At 39.1% G+C, this 8837-nt stretch overlaps 1 pseudogene; it reads right to left on the reverse strand.

The window, feature by feature from the left end:
• Positions 1 to 5454: 5454 nt before the first annotated feature.
• Positions 5455 to 8110, reverse strand: LOC131054579 (probable CCR4-associated factor 1 homolog 7; annotated as a pseudogene).
• Between the last annotated feature and the right edge of the window lie 727 nt (positions 8111 to 8837).

Consider the following 8837-nt stretch of genomic DNA (forward strand, 5'->3'; position numbering starts at 1 on the left):
TTTTGGGTTTTGAGTGAGTGAATGTGTTTTGTGGCGTCTCCAGGAAGACGAATCAAATGCCACCTGTGGGAAGAGGCTCGCTTCCATTGCGCTGGAAAACACGGAGGCCAATCGCCAGGCCTACCGTCAATTGCTGGTTAGGTCAGTACTACCCATAAGACATTCATAGGTGAAATTGAAGCTCTGATGACAAAATATGTACTGACACACAGGGCCAGGTTTTAGAAATTTAGAGAGGAGTTAAAGTCCATAATGCCGATTAGGCTTGGATACCAGGAAGCTTAAACAACCATACATCCAATTATATGGTAGAAATTGCAGAAGCAGAACAAAAAAATCCATGTTCCAATTTATGTAACTGTAACTTTTTTTAAAAACTATTTTCTATTGTCTTGGTTCAGCCTGCTATATACACACTGCAAGCGTTTTCAGAAGAGTCTTGACAGTTAATAGTCCATGGAGAAGCAAGTATTCGATTCAGCAGCACAAAGATCAAGAAACCCACATGGATTAAATTTATAAAAAAAATACAACAGAAAATAGGGAATATATGGTACCACACAATACTACAACAGATACTCACCCAACAGTGTAAAGATTAGAACGAGCAGAGAAAACGATAACAAAAACAAGAAAAGCAAACAACACACGATTTATTGTGGTTCGGCAAATTTGCCTACATCCACACTCAAAGCAGGGAATCACTTCTATTAATCAACTCTCAATACCCATACATACATGACTGCACTCAATCATTTATACAATCACATTCAGTTGTGAAATGAATAGTTGGGAGAATGCGAATGGTCATGTGACCGTTGGGCTTCACATTCCCAACAATCTCCCCCGTGAAGGCCAACAGGCACAACCATGCACTGGCATCCTTGCTTCTTCCTTTTTCGAAATTCACATTAAACCAGCCTGCTAGATTTTAGCTTCGCGATCTTCTGCTCGCATACACTTCGGATTAATCTTTTCCAAAGCACATCAGACTGAAAAAAACTTATCCACTGAGCATCTTCTCTTGAAACTTTTACGGGCATAAAGTCGCCCATAAATCTATAATCAGAAACATCACTATCTGCAGGTGCAAAATATACTCCTCCATCAGAATCTCTTGCTTGTGTGCTCCCCCGTAATAAAACATCAAAAAAATTGTTATCTTCCTCGGTCTTCTCCTTCTGCCGTGTGAGACGTTCTTGATTCACTACAAATTTTTCTACCCTCTCAAGGTGCATCATAACCAAACCCTGGTACCCAGGTAGGATATCCATGAAAACATGCAACCGACAAATGTCACTGCAAACGTTCAACTGGGGAACCGTGAAAGGCAGGTATCGCTCACAATTGACACATACAAACAGACCTTCCACAATAGTAATTCTGTAATGATTCCCTTTAGGTACCCATTTCAGTGATGCACCATGTGTCACGTGAATATGGAACGTACTCCCTTCCTTTGTGCTCAGATCATGGAACCCATTTTCTATTAAAAATCGCTTTGGACAAAATAGTAGTGAAACGTCTATGGGTCCTTTCACATCTGTAATGATTGTAGGCTTCTCGCCTTCCAAGGCTACATCAACTTCGTGAAACTTGGCCTTTCCAGGAAAATCCCTAACCCTGTCAGATTTCTCATACGAATCATAGCAATCATATAGTAACGGCTTTACTAACTCCAGTTTTTTCTCAATAGTAGACTGATTGTTATCCACGTTTCTCCAAGACACCATTCTGAAAGAGTTATTGAAACACTGATCTCCTCCAGCTGCCCTCAGACGCTTCGCCACCACCATTGTAACGCCACGGTAGCCTCTATCGCCACCGTTGGCAGTCCTGAATTCGACCTGATTAACGATAATATTTCTTTTCTTTACCTGTCCCTTACTCTCACTGTCAGAATACTTGCCAGAATCTTTCTTTTTTGTTCCATTCCTCTTATTTTCCTTTGCGTTGTCCTCGGAATCATGGTCATCATTTTTACCATTCAATTTTGCATTCACGTACCTATCAATCCCTGTTTTTTCAATATTTGGTCTCTCTCCGCTGGGATCAAATTCCATCTCCTCACGCGACGGACTAGGAGTAATCTTCCAAATATAATTCTTCAGCTTTCTTCTCAATTTCTGTCGTTTAAGCCTGCGATACTCAGCAAAATCCAGCCCCTTCAGTTCCTCATCGTCACACTCTGACTGGTTATCTTCGCGACGCCTCACATCCCTCTCCAAAAACGCTTGGCGATTTTTGGTGGGCCTGTAGGGATTATAACTGGGACTCCCTCTGCGATCGTAAATAGGGCTTGGACTCCGCCCTTCCATGTCATAGTACCCATTCCGTCGAGGGTTCGAGACCCCGTAATCCTCAAACCGGGGGATTGGACTCCCACTGCGCTCGCTTTCATGACGACTTTCTCTCACAGAATAGTAAATTCGATCACGATGCCCATTTCTGTAAACAGAAGGCTCTGCAATGGGGCTACGCTCCCTTTGATAGCGGCTTTCTCCTCTAGGGTTTCGAGAATAGTTAGGATTAGATTGAGAGTTTGGACTGTAACGATCAAAGTTCCTTTTGCCATGTAAAGGACTGGGAGAGCTGTTGCCATTTTGAGAAGGGAGGTAGCGTTCATACCTGCTACGACCTGGGCTTGGGCTTGGGGCATGTCTTTCATCTCTGTAGTCATCCTCTTTTCGTCGTGAAGTTTTCCTGCGATCTGGGGATCGATCCCTGCTACGCCGTGCATACTCCCTGCTCTCCTCTCAAATTCCTCTCACCTGCTCGTCTGTCTGCCATTGTATCCATTTTCATGAAGCGAGCAAACATGACTTGGTTCCAATAACTTAAGTCTCTGGAAAAAGAAGATGCATCTCTCAACTTCTCAGCTAGAGCCTTATGAAAACAGTTTTTACAATATATTGAAGCCTGCGATCCGCCATGGCCATCATAGACACCAAAAAAGTGGAGAGGAGCAGGCGAAGGGGCTGCGAATTGAGTTGCAAACTGCTTCCCTCTATCTCTGGTTTGGGCATCACCACTGTCAGCCTCTTCTGCTGCCACCTTAAATTGTTTGGAGCGTTTCCCATTACCCTCCACTTCTGTCAAAGACCCCTTCCGCTTCAAATCAGAAAACTGTCTTTCATCTTGCACTTCTTCATCTAAGTCCATAGGTTCGTAGGCTTCTATGAAATTATCTGTGCAAAGGTTGTCATCATTATGGGAGTGCCTCTTTATTTTTGTCAAGGCCATGCCATCTGCAGAGCTCTACTCTGCTACCTCATTCCAATCTGCACCCTCCTCATCCTGGGAGTCCACAACAGATTCAACTTGGGTTTCTGACGACATACACTCTTCCTCCCGCAATCTCTTGAGTTCATCCTCTTCAACAACAACCTCTTTTCCAGCATCTTTCTGCTCAGAAATTCCAACATCTATACAGGGACTATCATGGCATTCAACCTTCACCACACGAATGCCAATAACTTCCCAGCCATTAACAGTTTGGCCAATAAGTGCCAAGGCTGGCTCAAGGGAAGAGCAAATAAGAATCCCAACATCCTTTCGTCTTGTTGGATTCTCCTCTTCAACTGAGTCCCCCTCTTTCTTCCAGCCATCCCACCAATGTACGCAACACTTGAAGCATAATTTTACATGAAACGTAAACCTGCCATAGAAGTTATAAGTTTTACCTTCTCCTTCTTCCTCCATCTCTGCTCAAGCCAACATGGTTCTGATACCAATTGTAAAGATTAGAACGAGCAGAGAAAACGATAACAAAAACAAGAAAAGCAAACAACACACGATTTATCGTGGTTCGGCAAATTTGCCTACATCCACACTCAAAGCAAGGAATCACTTCTATTAATCAACTCTCAATACCCATACATACATGACTGCACTCAGTCATTTATACAATCACATTCAGTTATGAAATGAATAGTTGGGAGAACACAAATGGTCATGTGACCGTTGGGCTTCACATTCCCAACAAACAGTGCATTCCAGAAAAAAAGAAAATAACCCACTTAGTTCCAAAGAAAACTAGTTTGTTTACATATAAATTGGAGAAAAACAATTGAGGTATTTCACTAATAAGATCAAAATTGATCTCAGAGAAGAAAACACTGTAACACCAAGTCCTTTACCAAAGGCTACACAGAGGGGCCACTCAAGGCCTGCTGATCACATTATCAGCAGACTAAAACCATGTGATTCTAAAGCTCTGCAGCAATGTGCAAGGACTAGATGAAATAAGCAGGCTACTAGAAAATGACTTGACAAACTGGAACAATAGCGCTCTGATAATCTACCATGTCTTGATCAAACTGTAAAACTTACTAATATACCCTTTCTGTTTTCATTGCATAAAAGAAGCAGCCATGTGTATGCAATTTCTAAACATTTAATGATATAAACTATTCCTCATCACCAAAGTATTGTACAATTTCAATAATGGTATCTTTTAATTGATCTATTCCTCCATTATACATACATATTGCATTCATATCCAAGGAATTCAACTTATACTGAAAATAATCAACTGCAACGGAGAAACTAAAGATCCAATTAGTTTTAACTACAATTAGTTTCTTCAATAACTAAAGACTGTACAGGCCTTAAATCTCTAAAAGAAATCCATGCATGTTCTTCTGCAGCAAAATATTTAAAATTAACCTTTGTAGATATGCAGACATTTTCTCATCTTTTTATTGTAAGAGTTATATATGTTCCACCTGAGTAGCCGACGTCTTAACAGAAAGAAAATGGAGGAATTACGTAACACTGTGCACTACAACTGCAGATACTAAATCAACAATGCATTGTAAATGGCAAGAAAATAGCCCACTCTGTTTCGGTGGAAAAACAATTTAAAGAATTGAGGTATTTTCAAGGTTGCATGGGTACGAGGGTATTCGGAGACGTTGGAGACTGGTACTGGTACCGGTACGGCTATTTTTTCAAAATAGGAGACGGGTATTTGGAGACGCCAATTTTTTTTAAAATATAATTTAATAATTTATAGAAAATCTGAAAATATAATGACATTGAATTTTCAAAACAAGAATTAACATTCACTTTGAAGTTTAAGTACACAAATGTGAAATGAGTCAAATCAAAATGTCATACAAATGTCTGAAAATGGGGCTCACATCGGTGGTTTTTGCTTCTGCCCATGCATCGTGTCAAACTTTTTGACTTTTGCGCATATTATTTAAGGTGGAGACGGGAGGGTTCATTGATGTGGAGTCTCCTATGTGTAGAGACGTCTCCTGACACGTCTCCCATACGGGAGATGCGTACCAGTCTCCGGTATGCGTTCTAGGGGGTTGGGTACAGGTACCCATGCAACACAGGGTATTTTGATATTATGAGAAAAAATAGATGGCATGAAAGAAGACTCTATACAAAAGACATTGCACTACACAAAAGAGGGGCAATCAAGTACTAGGGGTCCCATTCTCATTGCTCAATACCCAAATCGTACAAAAGACCAGAAAGAGGCTCAATAGATCCATTAATAAAGCCCTGTTGTAGCTTCCAAAAGACACGTGAAGTAAGCAGGCTATCAGAACCAGCTTGGTGGCTAGATCCAGCCCTTTCCACCTGCACAAAGTCTGCCAGCTTGCTCAATCCACCAGGGAGGTCTTGACTACAAAGTGCTAACAAATTCTTGATATCATACGATTTAGGGAAATAGATCCTAAATTGCTTGTAAAATTCAGCTTGATCTTTCGGCAAATCTTGCTTCGTGAGCAATTTCATGAGGTACCCTAAATCATATCCCCTGTGAGCTATTGTCTTGCTTCAACCCACAGTATTCGCACTGCAAGCATTTTCAGAACTTTCATATTGAGTCTTGACAATTAACAGTCAATGGGGAAGCAAATATTCTTTTCAGCAGCACAAAGATCAAGAAAGATTATCATAGATACATGAACATTTTCTCAAGTAACCCACATAAATTAAATCTATAAAAAAAGTACAAAAGAAAACAGGGAAATATGGTACCACACAATACTACAACAGACACTCACCCAACAGTGCATTCCAGAAGAAAAGAAAATAGCCCACTTAGTTCCACAGAAAACTAGTTCGTTTCCATATAAATTGGAAAAAAAGAATTGAGGTATTTCACTAATAAGACCAAAATTGATCTCAGAAAAAAACACACTTAACATCAAATCCTTTACCAAAGGCATGGGTACACAGAAGGGCCAATCAAGACCTGCTGATCACTTTATCAGCAGACTAAAAACCATGTGATGCTATATAATTCCAATTTAAAGCTCTGCAGCAATGTGCAAGGATTAGATGAATTAAGCAAGCTACTAGTAAATGACCTGATGGACTGGAACAATATTGCTGTAATAACCTACCACGTCTTGATCAAAAAGTAGAACTTACCAATATACTCTATCTGTTCTCCTTGCATAAAAGAAGCAGCCATGTGTATGCAATTTCTAAACATTTAATGATATAAACTATTCCTCATCACCAAAGTATTGTACAATTTCCATAATGATATCTTTTAATTGATCTTTTCCTCCATTATACATACATACTCCATTCATATTCAAGAAATTCAACTTATACTGAAAATAAACAACTACCACGGAGAAACTAAAGATCCAAATATTTTTAACTACAATTAGTTTCCTCAATAACTAAAGACTGTACATGCCTTAAATCTCTAAAAGAAATCCATGCATGTTCTTCTGCATCAAAATATTTAAAATTAACCTTTGTATATATGCAGACATTTTCTCATTTTTTCTTGTAAGAGTTATATTCGTTACACCAGAGTAGCCCACCTCTTAACAGAGAGAAAATGGAGGAATTACATACCACTATGCACTTCAACTGCAGACACTAAATCAACAATGCATTGTAAATGGCAAGAAAATAGCCCACTCTGTTTCGGTGGAAAAACAATTTAAAGAATTGAATTATTTTGATGTTATGAGAAAAAATAGATGGCATGAAAGAAGACTCTATACAAAAGACATTGCAATACACAAAGAGGGGCAATCATGTACTAGGGGTCCCATTCTCATTGCTCAATACCCAAATCGTACAAAAGACCAGAAAGAGGCTCAATAGATCCATTAATAAAACCCTGTTGCAGCTTCCAAAAGATACGTGAAGTAAGCAAGCTATCAGAGCCAGCTTGATGGTTAGGTCCAACCCTTTCCACCTTCAGTTTGTTTGCAAGCTTGTCCAATCCATTTTATCAGGTACCCAAAATCATATCTCCCTTGAAAGCTAATCCACAGCACATTCTCATTTAGCACCACCCGAGAGGACATGAAAAGATCCCTAAAAACTTTGGAATCAATACCAAATTGCTCATTCCTCTGATAATCAATACCACACTTCTTAAGCATCTCGATCGAAAAAATATTATGCTTATAAATATGGCTATTGAACTCCCTGAAATTGAACTGCCACACGCATTCCTGATTAGTTCCACATTTGGGCAAGTTGCCATTCTTATGGGAAAATGTGAAACCCAATTGAATTAATTTCAATAGATTCACATTGTCTCTGAGCTCGGCGTACTTGTATTCTGCATCACTCTGGATTCTGGAAGCTGCCCATGGCTAAGTATGGATAATCATCTACGATTTCACTAATTAACCTGAATTCTTCTTCCAGATTAGCTGCCCATACCTCACGAATTAAAAGACCATCATCCGTGCTGGTCGTTGTACCGGTGCTTGTCCCTGCACTTGCCATTAGTGATGCCTGAACGTAAGGCAATGCTGCTCAGCAATCGTAAAAGAAATCCTCAGCAGAACCCAGTAAAACCCAAATACTGCAAAACCGAAGAAAACCTCAGAACCTCGAAATTACTCAGAATCAAGTGGGTTTTGGTTAAATTGGCCCGCCCGCAGCAATTTTCAATCCGGAAAATTCACCCAATGAGGAAATAACATTTTTAAGTGTTTTGAATATTGCTCGAACCGAAAAACTTCCTGTCTGCACTAAAGTTGATGGCAGAAAATTCAATGGACAGGGCGAAAAAAAGATGTATTAAGCTGACCGTTTGAGATGAAATATTCTGTGATATTGAGGCAATTTATATGAGCAAGAAATCTTGTTGGCTTCTTTTGTATGTTTTGTTTGTTATGGCTGGTTTGAGTTTATGATTGATTATTAGTAGTGGTTATAGTCAATTTTGTATATTCACAGGTATAGATTTTGATGTTTTGTTTTTTTTTGTTGTCTTTGTATGTCACTTAATTACTTATAACTAAGGTTCTGGTTTTTTTTATCATCAACTTTTTGGCTCCTTTAAAATTAATAATTGAGGATTGGGTGCACAAGGAGTGATTGGATATTGGAACACAATAGTCATTATAGTGTTAGTTGATTGAGGTTGATTTCTTATATAGTTAGAGCTAGAAATCAACTACAATCAATAACATGGACTATGGAGATCTAATAAATCTAGTATAGTGTTAGTACTTATATGATTTTAATTGCTTTGTTGTTTTTCTTCATTGTTTTATGAATAAGGTGTATATTACCTTTTATTGATAAAGAAGATAATATACTATTTTAGAAATAGGTGAATGGTCATTGAGATCATCCTATACTTTAGAAGGGACAAACTATCATTAATAGCTCCCAAATAATAAAAGCAGCATCCTCCTCTTGATATTTTCTAGACTGTTGAGCATGAACACGGGAAATTGCTAGCTCCAAGCAAGGAAACTTGTGAGAGTTTTTCCCTCCAAGAGCACCATGCTAATGAGGAAAGGTGAAGAGTGCTTGAAAGGGTTGAGACAATCCATAGGAAGTACAATCTATAGAACTTTGTAATCAGAGCCTTAAGATTG

This window comes from Cryptomeria japonica, chromosome 3 (genome assembly GCF_030272615.1).
Source record: "Cryptomeria japonica chromosome 3, Sugi_1.0, whole genome shotgun sequence".
Classification (NCBI taxonomy): domain Eukaryota; kingdom Viridiplantae; phylum Streptophyta; class Pinopsida; order Cupressales; family Cupressaceae; genus Cryptomeria; species Cryptomeria japonica.